At 47.5% G+C, this 20,324-nt stretch overlaps 1 protein-coding gene across 2 annotated transcripts in view; it reads left to right on the forward strand.

Annotated features, from left to right (window-relative positions):
• Positions 1-3,789: 3,789 nt before the first annotated feature.
• Positions 3,790-20,324, forward strand: part of NNT (nicotinamide nucleotide transhydrogenase) — a 102,709-nt gene continuing 86,174 nt past the window's right edge. For both annotated transcript variants that reach the window (XM_044276216.1, XM_044276217.1), the window contains exon 1: positions 3,790-3,934. The gene's annotated coding sequence lies outside the window, so the exon portion shown is untranslated. The remainder of the gene's footprint in view (positions 3,935-20,324) is intronic.

The raw sequence follows: 20,324 nt of genomic DNA on the forward strand, positions 1-20,324 counted from the left end.
TACAGATCCAGAGGTCCCTTGAGGTCTCTGCGCAGCGCCAGAGACTCCAGGCTGATCGCAGACGAGCGCCCGCTCCTTCCTACCAGGTCGGAGACCGCGTATGGTTGTCCAACCTCAACCTTCGAGTGCCCACTCCCAAGCTGGCGCCTCGCTTTGTTGGTCCCTTCCGAGTGCTTCGCAGGGTAAACCCGGTAGCCTATGCCCTTGCGCTTCCTCCTGGCATGCGGATCTCCAACGTGTTTCATGTCTCCCTGTTGAAGCCACTGGTGTGTAATCGTTTCACTTCCTCGGTTCCTCGGCCTCGTCCGGTCCAAGTGGGCAATCGTGAGGAGTATGAGGTGAGCAATATCCTGGACTCACGCCTGGTCCGCGGTCGGGTGCAGTTTTTGGTCCATTGGCGTGGTTATGGTCCAGAGGAGCGTTCCTGGGTTCCCTCCGCAGATGTCCATGCTCCTGCCTTGCTCCGAGCCTTCCACGCACGCTTCCCTCAGAAACCGATCTTTACTCCGCGGAGGAGGGGCCCTTGAGGGGGAGGTACTGTCATGGTCTTACCTTCTTGCTGTTCTCCTTCGTTTGACATGTGCTGGCGGCCATCTTGGTTTCTGGGTTTCTTGTAGCCTCCCACCCTGCGGCTTCTCCTTCCCACTGGGAGGAGCTGGATGCCTAGCTCATATATATAGGAGGTCTGTGGCTTCAGTTCCTTGCTTGGTCCTCCTGTGTTCACATGCTTCTAAGACTGCAGCTGCTTCTGGTTCCTGATCCTGGCTTCGTCTGACTACCCTGCTGGTTCCTGATCCAGGCTTCGTCTGACTACCCTGCTGGTTCCTGATCCTGGCTTCGTCTGACTACCCTTCTGGTTCCTGACCTCTGGCTTCGCAAGACCCTGCTTCGGTTTAGCCATCCGTTTGGACTTTTGCCTTACAGCTTGATTTTCAATAAAGCCTTCTTATTTCCACTTATCTCTTGTTGTACGTCTGGTTCATGGTTCCATGACAAGTACACAATGCCCGCAGGACAAGGGACTTCTTACAGGAGAATAACATCACTCTTTTGGCCCATCCTGCGTGTTCCCCTGATCTAAATCCAATTGAGAACCTTTGGGGATGGATGGTAAGGGAACTGCATAAGCAGGGTCTCTCACAGCGCGCCATCGCTGCTGAGGTGGGACGCAGTAAGACAGTCATTTGGAATATCCTAAATGATCCTGAGGATTATGGAACAAAAAAGTCAAGTGGAAGACCCAACAAAATTTCATCAGCACTGAGCCGGAGGATCCAATTGGCTGTCCGCCAAATTAAATCCCTTACTGGTGCTGACTGCAGCCCCATAACCATGGGGGGACATAACCATTTCAAATTTAGAACCTTTGGGGATGGATGGCAAGGGAAGTTTACAAAAATGGACAACAGTTCCAGACAGTAGATGGCCTTCGTGCGGCCGTCTTCACCACTTGGAGAAATGTTCCCACTCACCTCATGGAAACGCTTGCATCAAGCATGCCGAAACAAATTTTTGAAGTGATAAGCAATAACGGCGGAGCTACTCATTACTGAGTTCATGTTTGGAAGTTGGATTTCTGTTTTGGGGGGGTTTCGTTTTTTTTTGGGAGGTGTGGTCCTAAACTTTTGATCAGCTTAAAAACAGCCTGTTTCAGTTTATTCGTTGTTTTAATTAAATTGAATGCTCAAAAAATGTTTTGTCTCACTCCCATTTCTTCTTGTTGCATGTTGAAGCTCTACTTGGAACCTTGTTAAGATCCAGCCATGCTAAATAAGATTTTTTGCCATTTTTCAAGTGGTCTTAAACTTTTGATCAGGACTGTATTTGCAGAGCTTCTGGCCATGGACCCAAATTTCTATGTTTTTTTCACCGAGTCACTTAGTTATCATATTTGCCATGTGGCATGGTCTCCATCATGCTGGAAAAAGCACAGTTCATCACCAACCTGGATGGTTGGGAGAAGTTGCTCTTGGAGGGTATTTTAATTCCATTCTTTATTCATGGCAGTGTTCTTTGGCAAAATTGGAAGTGAGCCCACTACCTAGGATGAGAAGCAACTCCATACATGAATGGTCTCGGAATGCTTTACTTTTGGCATGACACAGGACTCATGGTGGAGCTTATCATTTCTTCTCAATCAAAATCATGTTTGGGACAATCATTTTTCCAGATGTCCCAAACAGTCTGAAGAATGTCTCTGCAGTCCAGTCCATGTACTTCCTGCAGAATGTCAGTCTGTCTTGGAGGGCTTCTTTGCTGTCCTTCTTGACACCTAGCCATCCTCCATGTGCTAACAGTAAAGCATCCTGAGACCGTTCTTGGTGTGATTTCTTCTCATCCAAGGGAGTCGGCTCAATGACAATTTTGCCTAAGAACGCTGCCATGAATAAAGAATGTAATCAAAACATCCTCCAAGAGCAACTTCTCCATACTGTGCAGGAACAATTAGGTGATGGACAAAGCTTTTTTCAGCATGATGAAGCACCATGTCACAAACCAAACATGATAAGTGGCTCCGTGAACAAAGCATTGAAATTTGAGGTCTGTGGCTAAGAAACTCCCTAGATTTTATTCCTATTGACCCTTTGGTCCAAGCACTGATTAGGTAAGTATGTGTTGACATCAGTCAGGGTTTGGCCCAGAAGTTGATATCCAGCATTCCAGGATGAATTGCAGAAGTCTTCAAAAAGAAGTCACCACTGGAAATATTGAGTCTTTGCATAAACCTGATATATTTGTCAATGAAAGTTTTAAAAAAAATTATCTCTCAAAACTTTTATTCATGACTATAGATAAATTTAATGGGCAGTGGGTGTGGAACCACTGTGCCAACTAGCCATTTTGGCTTTGGGTTATCCCTAAGGGTGTTATCCTGGCAGTTCCCACCCTTTAACACCTACACAGAGATCCGATCTTCACTGCAGAGGAGACACCAGGATGCTCCCTACTGAGATAGTCTGATTCTAGTTGCCAGCTGGCCCACGGAGGTCAGAGACATTGGTGGAAGGCACTGAAAGGTCAGGCACTATTCGTAGTCCAGTAACAGGCCGAGGTCAGGGCAGGCAGAATATATGTGTACGAGAGAGTAATCCGAGGTCAGGCCAGGTGGCAATGGGCCAATATGGAAGTTAGGCTAAGGTCAAGACAGACAGAGGATAGTGAGAGATGGTAATCCAGGCAGAGGTTCTGTACACGGGTAGATGATCAGAATAGAACACTTTCACTGGTCACTAGCAAACCTATTGCTCAGGCACCTCTCCCAGCAAACCTATTGCTCAGGCACCTCTCCCTTGGGAAATGTGCCTTACATACACACAGATGTTCAGCCATTGATTGGTGAGAAAACAAGAAGTGCGCTGGCCCTTCAAGAGTCGGGAGGCAGTCACATGCCTTACTGGACAAGAAAAGAGGCCTATTACGCGAGTGTCGACTTTGTCCTCTAGCGGGGCACCGAGGACTTCAGCGACCTACCCTGGCAGTGGTTGGCTGGCGGGCAGCATGTAAAGAGTAAGTTCTGCAGCGCCTGTGCTGGATAGCGCAATGACGTGGGTGTGGAGCACTGCCATAACAATATATAGATGATAGATATTAGATAGATATAAGATAAATCGATTTGAGAGAGATAGATTTAGTTTGACTAGACAGCTCCAATATACTATGGCTCTAATATAAGAAGACATTGGGGACACAGATGTGACACTACAGACCCTGCCTTCACCTCCAAGGACACACTGGCACTTGCACTCCAGTCCTGTCAGTCAGTCAGTGCCCTTACAGAAGGGGCAGGGCCAGAGCAGTGACGTCACGCGGCCGCTCTCTGCTCCGTCTCTTCCGGGGGAGCTGAGTGATCCGGCCGGCAGCTTGTGCTCGGAGTCTCCCTGCCTGCAGAAGCGGCCGGAGCGGGAAGTGCAGGCACCGCAGCGGCTAGTTCCAGGTCAGTGCCCCCGGGCTGTGGGAGCGTGAGGCGGGCCTGGGAGGAGAGTGCAGCGTGCAGCAGGAGCGGCTGCTGGAGCCCGTGCGGTCACCATATGTGCAGCTGACCCGGTGAGGTGCAGGCACCGGGGGGCTGTGCACGCTGGGGGAGGACGTACGGTGCGGGACAATGAGCTGCGGGTCTGTGTTCCCGGGAGGAGTGCGGCCCCCTTCACTCAGGGTGACCTCCCCTGTAATGCTGCCTGCACGGGGCTGTGTGTGACACTATATAACAGTATATATGCATGATGTATACTGTGTGTGTATATATATACACACACACACACACCGTTATATGTCCACTCAGGGTGACCTCCCCTGTAATGCTGCCTGCACAGGTCTGTGTGTGACACTATATAACAGTATATATGCATGATGTATACTGTGTGTGTGTATTAATATATATATACACACATACACACACACACCGTTATATGTCCAGTGAGGGTGACCTCTCCAGTAATGCTGCCTGCACTGGGCTGTATGTGACATGTCCTCCGCTATATACAGTCACTATATATGCATAATGTATACTGTATGTGTGTGTATAATATATATATATATACACACACCGTTATATGTCCACTCAGGGTGACCTCCCCTGTAATGCTGCCTGCACGGGGCTGTATGTGACATGTACTCCGCTATATACAGTCACTATATAACAGTATATATGTATGATGTATACTGTGTGTATATATAAGTATGTCCAGTGAGGGTGACCTCCCCTGTAATGCTACCTGCACGGGGCTGTGTGTGACACTATATAACAGTATATATGCATGATGTATACTGTATATGTCTATTCCGGGTGACCTCTCCAGTAATAATGCTACCTGTATGGGGCTGTATGGGACATGTCCTCCACTGTATACAGTCACTATATGACAGTATATATGCATGATATATACTGTATAAAAATAATATATATATATATATATAATAAATATACACACACTTTTTTATTGTGGCCTGTCACCTTTTCATCCAGGGTGACCTCTTCAGCTCTGATCCTCCTACGCCATGTGTCTGTTTTATCATGGGGTGTAATATTGTCATGGAGATGATATGCTTTGTCATATACACCTTCCATTGACTTCTATGGGGTATGACAGTCTCAACTGCAACTTTTTGACTTTCTCTAAGGCAGGTGTCTACAACCTTTATCACTTCAGCTGCTGTAAAAACTACAACTCCCAGTATGCAACCTTACTCTGGTGTTCTTGAAACTCTTAACAGCTGATGTAAGGGTAAGGCCTCATGCACATGGCCCTTGTTTCGGTCCGCATCCGAGCTGCAGTTTTTGCGGCTTGGTTGCAGACCCATTCACTTCAATGGTCGTGTGCATGTAGCCTTAGGCTCACACTGTACACTTTCACTCAGTAACCCCGATCCATAATAATAAAGCAGAGAAAGATTGGTGAGAAGTGTGCCTGTGTAGCTGCATGTGCTGCGCAGTAATGTCCTCCAGCACTAGTGGTCATGGGGTGACTCGCCCTCCTGTTCCCGGCACAGTACTAAGGCTCTGTTCACATCTGCCTTATTTCCATTGTTGTTCCAGTGCTGCGCTGTTTTGTCAGTCATTTTTGATGGACCCTGTGGCGGAGGCTAAATGTACTTGCACACCACATCCTATCTATACTGTATAGCAGTGGTCTCCAGACTGAATAATTATCGCAAAACTACAACTCCCAGCAGACTGTCAAGAGCTTGTTAGGAGTTGTAGTTTACAGCAGAAGAGGCGGGGTGTGAAGGTCCATGGATGTAGATACTGGAGCATATGCGGCCCAGTGTAATAAATGTAGCCTCTGGCATACTAGACTGGAAGCAGTGAGCGACTGAATGGGGCCTTGTCCTGGCACAGCACATATTGGTTGGAGCTGCTGCACATGCACGGTGGGATCTATATGTGTACGTATATGTGCAGTACATGCACGGTGGGATCTATATGTGCAGTACATGCACGGTGGGATCTATAGGTGTACGTATATGTGCAGTACATGCACGGTGGGGTCTGTATATGTACACATAGGTGCAGTGCAGGCACGGTGGGGGTCTGTATATGTACACACAGGTGCAGTGCAGGCACGGTGGGGGTCTGTATGTGTGCACACAGGTGCAGTGCAGGCACGGTGGGGGTCTGTATGTGTACACACAGGTGCAGTGCAGGCACGGTGGGGGTCTGTATGTGTACACACAGGTGCAGTGCAGGCACGGTGGGGGTCTGTATGTGTACACACAGGTGCAGTGCAGGCACGGTGGGGGTCTGTATGTGTACACACAGGTGCAGTGCAGGCACGGTGGGGGTCTGTATGTGTACACACAGGTGCAGGCCCGGTGGGGTCTGTATGTGTGCACATAGGTGCAGTGGAGGCACGGTGGGGTCTGTATGTGTACTCACAGGTGCAGTGCAGGCACGGTGGGGTCTGTATGTGTACTCACAGGTGCAGTGCAGGCACGGTGGGGTCTGTATGTGTACTCACAGGTGCAGTGCAGGCACGGTGGGGTCTGTATGTGTACACATAGGTGCAGTGCAGGCACGGTGGGGTCTGTATGTGTACTCACAGGTGCAGTGCAGGCACGGTGGGGTCTGTATGTGTACTCACAGGTGCAGTGCAGGCACGGTGGGGTCTGTATGTGTACTCACAGGTGCAGTGCAGGCACGGTGGGGTCTGTATGTGTACACATAGGTGCAGTGCAGGCACGGTGGGGTCTGCATGTACACATAGGTGCACAGTGGGGTCTGTATGTGTACACACAGGTGCAGTGCAGGCACGGTGGGGTCTGTATGTGTGCACATAGGTGCAGTGGAGGCACATGTAGCGGGTGCAGGGTCGCGTTCTCCCCATGTCTCTATTTGGAAGTGCAGCTGCTCTCGTATTGTGATGAATGGGCGCTCGGCATTATGATTGACATCTACAGCGTCCAATCACATTCGTGCCGAGTACGCTAGCATAAAATAGAAGATTAGCTGTTCCGCAGAACAACCAATGGGATGCGTTCCAGTTCGGTGTGGGCACGTCTTACGTGGTGACGTACGTTGTGGGACGCAACGTAATTGGAGTGGCTCTGTGTAGGTGACTCTCGGTTTGTCCTTGAAGGCGTGACGTCACGGGTCGTTGCCTAGCAATCCAGTGGCGGCCTAGAAAGCGCTCTCAAGTTGTCAACCTCTAGTTTCCAGCATAGGTCACCCGGGACTTATTGCAGGGCACCACCGGGAGGGGAGGCAGCTGTAAAGTAACTGTCACATGCTGGAGACGGAGCTATTGCTGCTGCCCGGGCAGTTTTAACTCCTCTCACACATGTCGGGCCTCTAAGTGGCTAGATGGAGCAATGTAACCTGGATGAGACAAAAATAATAATAATAATTAATAATAATAATGAAGTTACAAAAGAAAAACTATGTAATAAAAAAAATTAATTAGTGTTGGTCCAGCACCAAAGTGCTCGAGTAGAACACCTCTACCGAGCACAATGGAAGTCAATGGGAGACCCCGAGCATTAAACCAGGCGCCCCCTGCTCTGAAGAGGGGAGGGTGTCTGGTTCACAGGAAAAGGTCAGAAAATGACGGAAACGCCGCTAATGGTTCGGGAACAGCATGAGGAGGATGTCTGGATGCATCTTGGACTCCCAGGTCGCTGCTGGGAACGATGTTGTCCGAGTAGTACGCCACCTTTACAGACTGACAGTAATAATCACCAAACAAGATAAAATCGATTTTAGAGGAAACATTGTAAGGAAACATTCTTTCCTGTATATTAAGAGTACTTTCACACTTGCGGCAGAGAATTCCGGCAGGCAGTTCCGTTGCCCGAACTGCCTGCCAGATCAGGCAATCTAGACGCAAACAGATGTATTTGTGAGACGGATCCGGATGCAGATCTGTCTCACAAATGCATTGCAATACGGGATCCGTCTTTTCATTTGTCATCCCAAAAAACGGATCATGTATTTATTTTTTTCTCACATTTAAAGGTCAGCGCATGCGCAGACTGCAAAACCGTATCCGTTTTTTCGGAACACTTGGGGCCGGATCCGGCATTCCGGCAAGTGTTCAGTATTTTTAACCGGAGAGAAAACTACAGCATGCTGCGGTATTTTCTCCGGCCAAAAAACGTAAGAGGGACTGAACTGATGCATCCTGAACGGAATGCTCTCCATACAGAATGCATTAGGATAAAACTGATCATTTTTTTCTGTAAAAGAAAAACGGACGTGTGAAAGTACCCTTACTTGTATATAAAGTGCAAGTGCTGCCAAAAATTACAAGGAATTTATACTCCGATACAACCTGTATATCACATAAAGGAGGGCATCACACACACCCTTGAAAAATTATGATTGATGGCCTGCTGGTGACCCTCAAAAACATTATGGACCAGGGCCTTCTGGTGACCCTCTGAAATATTAGGGGCGAGGGCTTGCTGGTGACCCTCCGAAACATTAGGGGTGAGGGCCTGCTGGTGACCCTCCGAAACATTAGGGATGAGGGCCTGCTGCTGAGCTGACCCTCTAAAACATTAGGAGCGAGGGCAGCTTAATAAACATGTTGATATGATGGAGGAGGAGGACGAGAAAAGGAAGATTGAACCATATACCCTTTTCAGTGGTGGAAGGGGTGCATTGAATGTGTACAGTCGTGGCCAAAAGTTTTGAGAATGACACAAATATTAGTTTTCACAAAGTTTGCTGCTCAACTGCTTTTAGATCTTTGTTTCAGTTGTTTCTGTGATGTAGTGAAATATAATTACACGCACTTCATACGTTTCAAAGGCTTTTATCGACAATTACATGACATTTTGGCCCAGTTCACACGAACGTATGGCTTTTATAGTTTTTTGCAGTCCGTTTTTCACAGATCCGTTGTTCCGTTTTTTGTTGCCGTTGTGTTTGTTCTGTTTTTTCGTATGGCGTATACAGTAATTACATAGAAAAAATTGGGCTGGGCATAACTTTTTCAATAGATGGTTTCGCAAAAACGGAACGGATACAAAAGACATACGGATGCATTTCCGTATGTGTTCCGTTCTTTTTGCGGACCCATTGACTTGAATGGAGCCACGGAACTTGATTTGCGGGCAATAATAGGACATGTTCTATCTTTCAACGGAACGGAAATACGGAAACGGAATGCATACGGAGTACATTCCGTTTTTTTGCAGAACCATTGAAATGAATGGTTCCGTATATGGAACACAAAAAAACTGCCCGTACACTTGCAAAAAAAAAAAAAACGATCGTGTGAACTAGGCCTTATGCAAAGAGTCAGTATTTGCAGTGTTGGCCCTTCTTTTTCAGGACCTCTGCAATTCGACTGGGCATGCTCTCAATCAACTTCTGGGCCAATTCCTGACTGATAGCAACCCATTCTTTCATAATCACTTCTTGGAGTTTGTCAGAATTAGTGGGTTTTTGTTTGTCCACCCGCCTCTTGAGGATTGACCACAAGTTCTCAATGGGATTAAGATCTGGGGAGTTTTCAGGCCGTGGACCCAAAATATCAACGTTTTGGCCCCCAAGCCACTTAGTTATCACTTTTGCCTTATGGCACGGTGCTCCATCGTGCTGGAAAATGCATTGTTCTTCACCAAACTGTTGTTGGATTGTTGGAGGGTGTTTTGGTACTATTATTTATTCATGGCTGTGTTTTTGGGCAAAATTGTAAGTGAGACCACTCCCTTGTATGAGAAGCAACCCCACACATGAATGGTCTCAGGATGCTTTACTGTTGGCATGACACAGGACTGATGGTAGCGCTTACCTTTTCTTCTCCGGACAAGCCTTTTTCCTGATGCCCCAAACAATCGGAAAGAGGCTTTATCGGAGAATATGACTTTGCCCCAGTCCTCAGCAGTCCATTCACCATATTTTCTGCAGAAGATCAATCTGTCCCTGATGTTTTTTTTTTTTTTAGAGAAGTGGCTTCTTTGCTGCCCTTCTTGACACCAGGCCATCTTCCAAAAGTCTTCGCCTCACTGTGCGTGCAGATGCGCTTACACCTGCCTGCTGCCATTCCTGAGCAAGCTCTGCACTGGTGGCACTCCGATCCCGCAGCTGAATCCTCTTTAGGAGACGATCCTAGCGCTTGCTGGACTTTCTTGGACGCCCTGAAGCCTTCTTAACAAGAATTGAACCTTTTTTCTTGAAGTTCTTGATGATCGTATAAATTGTTGATTGAGGTGCAATCTTAGTAGCCACAATATCCTTGCCTGTGAAGCCATTTTTATGCAATGCAATGATGGCTGCACGCGTTTCTTTGCAGGTCACCATGGTTAACAATGGAAGAACAATGATTTCAAGCATCACCCTCCTTTTACCAGGTCAAGTCTGCCATTTTAACCCAATCAGCCTGACATAATGATCTCCAGCCTTGTGCTCGTCAACATTCTCACCTGAGTTAACAAGACTATTACTGAAATGATCTCAGCAGGTCCTTTAATGACAGCAATGAAATGCAGTGGAAACGTTTTTGGGGGATTAAGTTAATTTTCATGGCAAAGAAGGACTATGCAATTAATCTGATCACTCTTCATAACATTCTGGAGTATATGCAAATTGCTATTATAAAAACTTAAGCAGCAACTTTTCCAATTTCTAATATTTATGTAATTCTCAAAACTTTTGGCCAGGAGAGAGAAGTTAGTGCTCTTTCACACTTGCGTTCTTTTCTTCCGGCATAGAGTTCCGTCGTCGGGGCTCTATGCCAGAAGAATCCTGATCAGGATTATCCCCATGCATTCTGAATGGAGAGAAATCCGTTCAGGATGCATCAGGATGTCTTCAGTTCCGGACCAGAACGTTTTTTGGCCGGAGAAAATACCGCAGCATGCTGCGCTTTTTGCTCCTGCCAAAAATCCTGAACACTTGTCGCGTTGCCGAATCCAACATATAGCTTTTTCTGAATGGTTAACATGGCTGCCAGGACGCTAAAGTCCTGGCAGCCATGGTAAAGTGTAGTGGGGAGCGGGGGAGCAGTATACTTACGGTCCATGCGGCTCCCGGGGCGCTCCAGAGTGACGTCAGGGCGCCCCACGCGCATGGATGACGTGATCGCATGGCACGTCATCCATGCGCATGGGGCGCTCTGACGTCATTCTGGAGCGCCCCGGGAGCCGCACGGACTGTAAGTATACTGCTCCCCACTACTACTATGGCAACCAGGACTTTAATAGCGTCCTGGGTGCCATAGTAACACTGAACGCATTTTGAAGACGGATCCGTCTTCAAATGCTTTCAATTCACTTGCGTTTTTCCGGATCCGGCGTGTAATTCCGGCAAGTGGAGTACACGCCGGATCCGGACAACGCAAGTGTGAAAGAGGCCTTAGGGGCAATCCAGGCCTTGTTCATTTTTATAAGAGTCAACCGGTCAGCATTTTCAGTTGACAGGCGGATGCGCTTATCAGTTATTATGCCCCCAGCAACACTAAATACCTGCTCAGACAAAACGCTGGCGGCAGGGCAGGCCAGCACCTCCAAGGCGTAGAGCGCCAGTTCCTGCCACGAGTCCATCTAGGACACCCAATAGTTGTAAGGCACTGAGGGATCATTGAGGACGCTGACACGGTCTGCTACGTACTTCTTCACCATCTTCCAAAATGTTTACCTCCTTGTGACACTAGGCCGCGCATCAGGTTGAGGATGCTGTCATGGTGTCCTAAAACTGTCCCAGGCCTTGGAGAGTGTTGCCCTGCCTCTGTTGGAACTGCAGTGTGTTCCCCTCGTCTCCCCTCCTCGGTTACCCTAGGAACTTCTTACTCTGCCGCCAGCGTTGTCATCTGGAAATTTTGGGAACAATTTTTCCACAAGGACCTTCTGGTATTGCACCATTTTGCTTGTCCTCTCCACCACAGGAATGAGAGATGAGAAGTTCTCTTTGTAGTGAGGGTCGAGAAGGGTGAATAACCAGTAATCGGTGTTGGCCAAAATGCGTACAACGCGAAGGTCATGGGGAAAGGCATCCTAACATAAAGTCAGCCATGTGTGCCAGAGTCCCAACAGACAAGACTTCGCTGTCCTCATCAGGAGGATGAGTTTCAATCTCCTCATCCTCTTCCTCCTCTTCTACCCATCCACGCTGAACAGATGGAATAAAACTTCCATGGGTACTACCCTCTGTAGCGGAGGCAACCGTCTCCTGCTTCTCCTCCTCCTCCTCCTTCTCTTCATCATCCAGTTTGCGCTGAGAAAATGAACTGTGGGTGGTCTGGCTATCACCCTGTGCACTGTCTTACCCCATTTCCACCACTTCCACGTGCAAAGCGTCTGCAATTGCAAGCGATGACTTGATGAAATGGGCAGTGCACACACACTGCGCACCTTCACCAGTAGCTCAGGCAATTTGGGGTAGGTTTTGAGAAACCGCTGAACCACTAGGTTGAACACGTGGGCTAGGCATGGTATGTGTATGAGCTTTCTGAGCTCCAAAGCCACCACCAAGTTACAGCCATTATCAGACACAACCATGCCTGGTTGTAGGTTGAGTGGCAAGAGCCACAGCTCAGTCTGGTCCCTTATACCCTGCCACAGTTCTGCGGCGGTGTGCTGTTTGTCACCTAAGCAGATCAGATTAAGCACGGCCTGTTGCCGCTTCCCCACTACAGTGCTACACTGCTTCCAGCTACTGACTGATGGCTGACTGGTGCTGCAAGATGATAATTCAGAGGTGGAAGTGGATTAGGAGGCGGAGGAGGAGAAGGGAGGGGGTTGTAGCCACTAACGTAGGAGGTGATGGAAGGAGAGCCCGCAATCCTTGGCGTCGGTAGCACCTGTGCCATCCCAGGGTACGACTCGCACCTGGCCTCCCCTGACGGCACACTGGGTGAACGCTGTGAACTGTAGCGTCCCTGACCAAAAGCACTTGTCCATGTGTCAGTCGTTAAGTGGACCTTCCCAATAACTGCGTTGGTCAGAGCACGGGTGATGTTACGGAACATATGCTGGTGTAAGGCTGGGACGGCACACTGTGAAAAATTTTGTTGGCTGGGGACAGAGTACTGCGGGACAGCCGCCGCCATCAGGCTGCGGAAAGGCTCAGTTTCCACAAACCTAAATGGCTACATTTCCGGGGCCAGCAATTTTGGAAAGGCGCGCATTTAGTGCTAGTCTGTGGGTGGGTGGCTGGGTATTTGCGCTTTTGTTCAAAGGCCTGGGGTATAGACATCTGTACGCTGCACTGGATCACAGAAGTGGATGTGCTTGCAAAGGTTTAGCTGCATGGCGGGAGGCATCCGGGCCTGCGTCTTGGACAGGGGATTGGCCAGCACTTAACACAGGGGAAGAGGAGGCAGTGGTGTGACCCGCAGACACTGATTGTGGACCCAGGCATTCGGCTCACCTCTTAGGGTGTTTTGATGCCATGTAATCACTGTAATGCTAGGAACCAACATGGCTACGGCCTTATAGCGAGTGCCAGTACTTCCCCCGCACGTTTATTGGCTGCGTAGCAGGCAAGAAACGTGCGGGTAGGAGACTCGAGCATTGCGCTCGAGAACACGCAGTATTCGGCCGAACACCACGATGTGCTGAGCATCGCGATGCTCGAGTAAAATTAGTGTTGGGCCGAGCATGCTTGCCCAACACTAATAAAAATAATAAATAAAAAAAAATACCCTGAATGCAAAAAAACGTAATTGGTATCGCCACATATAAAACAACCTATCAACTGGATTGACACCACCTGGTGCACCTCCTAAATATGTATCAACAAAGAGAACAGGTACCACAAAATACCCAAAATATCATATCGCTGTGTGTAAGTGGGCTGTCGCTGTCTGGCGTGGTCCTCTTACACGCAGCGAGATATCGGGTAAGAGAAATCGTATATGTGCCATCTACATCGGCTACACCTGCATCGCACATGTTAGGCCTCTTTGACACTTGCGTTGTCCGGATCCGGCGTGTACTCAACTTGCCGGAATTACACGCCGGATCCGGAAAAACGCAAGTGTACTGAAAGCATTTGAAGACGGATCCGTCTTCAAAATGCTTTCAGTGTTACTATGGCACCCAGGACGCTATTAAAGTCCTGGTTGCCATAGTAGGAGCGGGGAGCGGGGGAGCGGTATACTTACAGTCCGTGCGGCTCCCGGGGCGCTCCAGAATGACGTCAGAGCGTCCCATGCGCATGGATGACGTGCCACGTGATCACGTCATCCATGCGCGTGGGGCACCCTGACGTCACTCTGGAGCGCCCCGGGAGCCGCACGGATGGTAAGTATGCTGCTCCCCGCTACACTTTACCATGGCTGCCAGGACTTTAGCGTCCCGGCAGCCATGGTAACCATTCAGAAAAAGCTAAACGTCGGATCCGGCAATGCGCCGAAACGACGTTTAGCTTAAGGCCGGATCCGGATCAATGCCTTTCAATGGGCATTCATTCCGGATCCGGCCTTGCGGCAAGTGTTCGGGATTTTTGGCCGGAGCAAAAAGCGCAGCATGCTGCGGTATTTTCTCCGGCCAAAAAACGCTCCGGTCCGGAACTGAAGACATCCTGATGCACCCTGAACGGATTTCACTCCATTCAGAATGCATTAGGATAAAACTGATCAGGATTCTTCCGGCATAGAGCCCCGACGACGGAACTCTATGCCGGAAGACAAGAACGCAGGTGTGAAAGAGCCCTTAGACAGTTATTATGATAGACACTGGGTCTTAGACATGTGCTACGCAGATCCTGAATACCCTTGCTGTGAATGATAGGTGATTCTTATTTATGCTATACCATGGAATCTTTGTGAGCTGCCGCTGTGGGCACTTTGTATAGTCTCTACAGATTTGTATTTATATGTATGTTTTTATGTCTAATACATTTTTGATATTTTGGGTATTCTGTGGTACCTGTTCTCTTTGATACATATATAACAACCTGTGTGATAAAATCAGTTATCACACACAGTGAACACCATAGAAAGACAAGTGGGAAAAAAAAAAAAAAAAAAAAGCGTCCAATGTGCTGTCCCATCAGCAACAAAAAACTGCAATAAAAAGCCCCAAAATGGTCTCAGAAAAAGCAAGCCCTCACATTTCTCCGTCAGTGGAAAAAATAGCTGGCGTTTTTCTGCAGCCTTCAGTCAAACACCAGCTCCAGATGTTGCATAGAAGTCTGGAAAATACTAAATGCAGAGCAGACCGGCTTCTTTGGTTTTGGTGTGTTTTTTTTTTCTAATTTGAGGTGATGTTTTTTGGGGGTCAATTGCCTTATTCTCATAGACTTCTCTATAAAGAAAAAGCCCTGAAAAAAAGTAAAGAAACAAAGAAAAAGTTGTGACAAAAAAGCTCGGAGAAATGTCAGAATTTCCAGACTTTTTTACAAGTGGGGAAAAAAAAAAAAAAAAGCTAAAAATGGTTTTGCACATAGGTATTTTGAGGTATTTTTAGCACTTGTGTTTTTAATGGCTTTGTTTTTTTTGGCAGCTGCAGTTTTTGATGCTTTTTTGCTGACAATAAAATGGGAAATATGAAATGTAGTAGACACTAGTTTTTTTGGCTTGGTGTTCTTTTCCCATTATTTTTTTTTCTTACCCCAAGTAGTTGTTATTTTCAGACATTTTTCCATCTTTCCCTGTAGGGGTAAAAACTGCCTGAAAATATCATGCTATCCCATGCTATTCTCACCTTTTTTGTTTTTGGGGAAAAAAAAGTTCTTTAAAAAATACATGCAATATAAAAAAAAAAGTTTATCGCTTTCTTTAGTGGTCAAAAAAACTACAATGTAGTTTCACACTCAGCTTTTTGTGGCAGTTTTTTAAAAGGGGTTTTCTGGAACTTTTATGCTGATGGTTCCAACACCCAGGACCCCTGCCGATCAGCAATTTGAGGAGGCACCAGCTCACTAAGTACAGCGCCATACATTGTATAGTGGCAGTACTTGGTATTGCAGCTCAGCCCTATTCACTTGAATGGGGTTGAGCTGCGCCTAGGCCATGTGACCTCTAGGAGCAATGGGGGCGTTGCTGTTACACCGAGAGGCTCTGCAACTGCCGTACCCTCTCTATTTTGAGGCTCTGCAACTGCCGTACCCTCTCCATTTTGATTGACAGGACCAGGCGTAACAACGTTTACATTTTGGTTGACAGGGCCAGGAAATGTAAACCTTGTTACGCCTGGTCCTGTCAATCAAAATGGAGAGGGTACGGCAGTTGCAGAGCCTCAAAATGGAGAGGGTACGGCAGTTGCAGAGCCTCAAAATGGAGAGGGTACGGCAGTTGCAGAGCCTCTAGGAGTAATGGCATATAATAAAACCTAATTTTTCTCAGCAATGCGGGGACATATGAACATGGGACCAACACAGATGCCTTCAGCTGCCAAGCGCACATGTAACAGGTCAGACAGTGTCATAGGGACAAACCTGCTGACAGATGTGCTTAAAAAAAGCATAAAACGGATAGCTGTTTTCCTCCATGTTTCTGTTATTTTTTGCAGGAAAAAGGTCACAGCTGTCAGGGCTTTTTGTCCCATCAGAATAAGGCTACATGCACACGACCGTATGTGTTTTGCAGTCCGCAAAAAAAAAACCTGTATGCCATCCTTTTTTTTGCGGATCCATTGTAACAATGCCTTAAAACGGATAAGAATAGGGGCTACGGAGCGCACATACTGATGTGGACAGCACATGGCGCAAAAAAAAACTGAATTGACACTGAAACAAAATACGTTTGTGTGCATGTAGCCTAATTGAAACCTGCCGGGACAGACACGAACTGAGCACAAAGTAACTCATTCCAACAAATGGGGATTTCAGTGGATGCGTTTTCTCTGTGAGGGAATAGAAATTTACAAAACACGTGTGAACAAGTCCTTAGTTCTAAACCCTTACGCCATGTGAGCGGAGCGAACCTGATATCTGGTAACTAGGGCAATGACAGAAGTTTGGAGGCCGCCGTGTATCTGAATGGAGACATCAACATAAAATATATTTAAATCGGTGCAGCAAATTATCGTGCACCATGGACCTCCGGTGCTGTATTCAGACGGCGAGTATTCCCGACGTAAATCCGCAAACATCTATAAAAGAGGTCACAGGATGTCTAGTCAGGGGAGGAAAGACAGAGCAGAGATGGCATCAGCCGAATGAGCAAGATAAACCAATTCACTACTGTCCTGTAGTCAGAAAGGGAGAAGAGCTCAGGACATAAGAGACTATTCCTGGGCTGCTGCACCTCCTAATGATGCCTTGTAGTATATTACAGAGCAGTCAGTAAAGTGTTAACAGGCAGCAGACAGAGTGCGCCGGGATAGACTCCATGCTTACGGCATTGTGCTGCTGACAAACAGGGGAACTGTATGGGGAGTGATCGTAGTAATGACTGCTTAATCCCATACTGAGAAGATGATTACTGCATAGAGCAGGGGTGCACAACCTGCGGCCCGGGGGCCACATGCGGCCCTTGATACCATTCTGTGCGGCCCCCAACCATCTGTTAACAGACATGTATGCCTATGTCCTGTGGCTGCTCATGTATTTCTCCCATTAGAGGGGAGTCCTGGAAGTGTAACTAGACATTAATAGTATATAATGTGTGTTCAATATGCCATAAGTACAATATTTCAGTTGTTAACACACCTTTTAAATTTTAATTTCGGCCCTCGTCATTGGTTCAGTCTGGCAATGTGGCCCCCAACCAGGAAACGTGTACCCCTGGCATAGAGGAAAGCCCTAAATACCACTCAACCAACAATAGTGTCAGGTTGGAGACTAAGGCCTCTTTCACACTTGCGTTGTCCGGATCCGGCGTGTACTCCACTTGCCGGAATTACACGCCGGATCCGGAAAAACGCAAGTGTACTGAAAGCATTTGAAGACGGATCCGTCTTCAAAATGCTTTCAGTGTTACTATGGCACCCAGGACGCTATTAAAGTCCTGGTTGCCATAGGGGGAGCGGGGGAGCGGTATACTTAGTCTGCGCGACTCCCGGGGCGCTCCAGAATGACGTCAGGGCGCCCCATGCGCATGGATGACGTGCCATGCGATCACGTGATCCATGCGCCCTGACGTCACTCTGGAGCGCCCCGGGAGCCGCACGGACGGTAAGTATACTGCTCCCCGCTACACTTTACCATGGCTGCCAGGACTTTAGCGTCCCGGCAGCCATGGTAACCATTCAGAAAAAGCTAAACGTCGGATCCGGCAATGCGCCGAAACGACGTTTAGCTTAAGGCCGGATCCGGATCAATGCCTTTCAATGGGCATTCATTCCGGATCCGGCCTTGCGGCAAGTCTTCAGGATTTTTGGCCGGAGCAAAAAGCGCAGCATGCTGCAGTATTTTCTCTGGCCAAAAAACGTTCCGTTCCGGAATTCAGAATGCATTAGGATAAAACTGATCAGGATTCATCCGGCATAGAGCCCCGACGACGGAACTCTATGCCGGAAGACAAGAACGCAGGTGTGAAAGAGCCCTTAAAGGGGTATTCTGGTTGTTTGAAGTAATCCTGTGGATAGGGGATAACTATTAGATCGGTGGGGGTCCTTCTTCTGCGACTCCCACCAATCATGAGAACTGGGGCACTGAATTTTCAGAAGAGTAGTGTCACATTGCCAGGTTCCAGAGAGGCCAAACCATGCTACTTTGGAACGGTATTCCTACAGGCGTGCTATGTGTGACTAAGGAGGTCCAAGAAAACTTTTTTTTTTTTTTTTTTTACCACTTCAAATGCTCTAACGAAGTCCAATTTGTGTCACAAAAAACAAACCAACCATATTTAAAGTGTAATTTTTATTTTATTTGCTAGTTTATTAGAGCTAGGCATGTATACCTGAGTTAGTCAGTCAATGATTGTCAAAAGATCTGTAATTGCCTTATAATAACAGCTTTCATTAATGTCCCTTTCCACTGGACCATTAAAGGGGTTATCCAATCCTATAAAAATCCCCCAATATGCTGGTCCCCCCACACTGAGTATACTTACCTGGGTCCCTGCGCCACTCCTGTTCCCCGCACCACCGCTGCTGCTTCTCCCCGTGCACAAATGGCAGGCGGGGACAGGGACGAGCCTACCTAGCTCTGCGGGTGACGCTAGGGAGGCTCATCCACGTCCCGTTGGGGGGCAGTTTATAGGATTTGATAACCCCTTTAAAAGACTGTTGCTATGGCTTGTCTGTCTTCCCTTTTAGTATAAGCGGAAAACAGCGAGGCGTGTCTCTCAGTAATCCAATCTGATTGGCTGGCAGGGAAGCTGCTGGCTACAGCAAGTGTGTATGTGAAGGGAGGGAAGGCAGTTTTGACCTGGTCAGATTCTTGATCTGTTCCTGCACTGTGAGAGTAGTAGGGACATCTACTTCAGCGCTCCACTTGGAAAGTTCCACCTTGTACCGCCCATGTTTGACAATATTGACCCTTTTTTATCTGCAAAATTCTTGGGATCATACTGGTGTAAACGTTGTAGTGCAAACATTCTTCCCGATGGCTGCCTCACGCTGGCTATGCTTCATGCCATTTTGCACAGCTTTATCATGCGTGTTCACACTGCAGGTATACCAGTGTTTAAGGCCCAGGTCAGAATTTAGTCTGCTCTCAGTTTCTGGGGTCCAGGCTCTGACCTCCAAACGCAAAAGCTGTAAAGGTGTAGGCACATGTTGCGGTTTACGCTTCATTTTTCCGAGCAGATTTTCATATAAAAGAACTGCAGGGTAGCACAGTACCAGCTAAGTAGATGAGATTTTCAATATCTCAGGATCACGGCATGGAAATTGACCCTCGGTATGGATTTTGAAATCCACAGCTTGTCAAGTGTTTTCAGTGCCGATTTCACCATTTGTAATGGAAAGGTAAGATCTTGGGCAACGGCACAAAATCCACAAGCAACACGGAAATGCAGTGAAAAGAGCACGAAAATCAGTGCAGAAAATCTGCAAAAACGACACTACATTGTGCATGTACAAGTTTTTAAAAAACTTTTTTTTTTTTAGACTGTTTTAACCACAACATCTAAATGCAACCTTATAAAACGTACCCTCTACTTTTGTTAGCGGTTGTTTTGTGTGTTGTACGGGGTGCTCCCATAGTTGGAGCTTGTTATTTTATGTGTCACTTCATGGAAACTCTCTGGTGCAGAGACAGAACAGTCCGGAAAACACATATACAGATCTATACATCTAGGGCGCCGGGCACGAGAGCTCGGCCTGCGCCACGCTCAATTACTTTGCCACAACGTGTTCTTCATTTTGCTTTCCTCCCATTTTATAGTGTTTTGTGTGGTGCATTATCTGGGGTTTAGTGTTTCCCTGTGTTCGGTGTTCACCTCTTTTGTTCCCACTGAAACCAGGTCAGATCTAGTAGGAGGCAATGATTTGTCAGGTGCTGTGATTAATTTTAGTAATTGACACTTGACACGGGGTATTACCATGATGTC

The sequence above is a fragment of the Bufo gargarizans genome, chromosome 1, assembly GCF_014858855.1.
Source record: "Bufo gargarizans isolate SCDJY-AF-19 chromosome 1, ASM1485885v1, whole genome shotgun sequence".
Classification (NCBI taxonomy): Eukaryota; Metazoa; Chordata; class Amphibia; order Anura; family Bufonidae; genus Bufo; species Bufo gargarizans.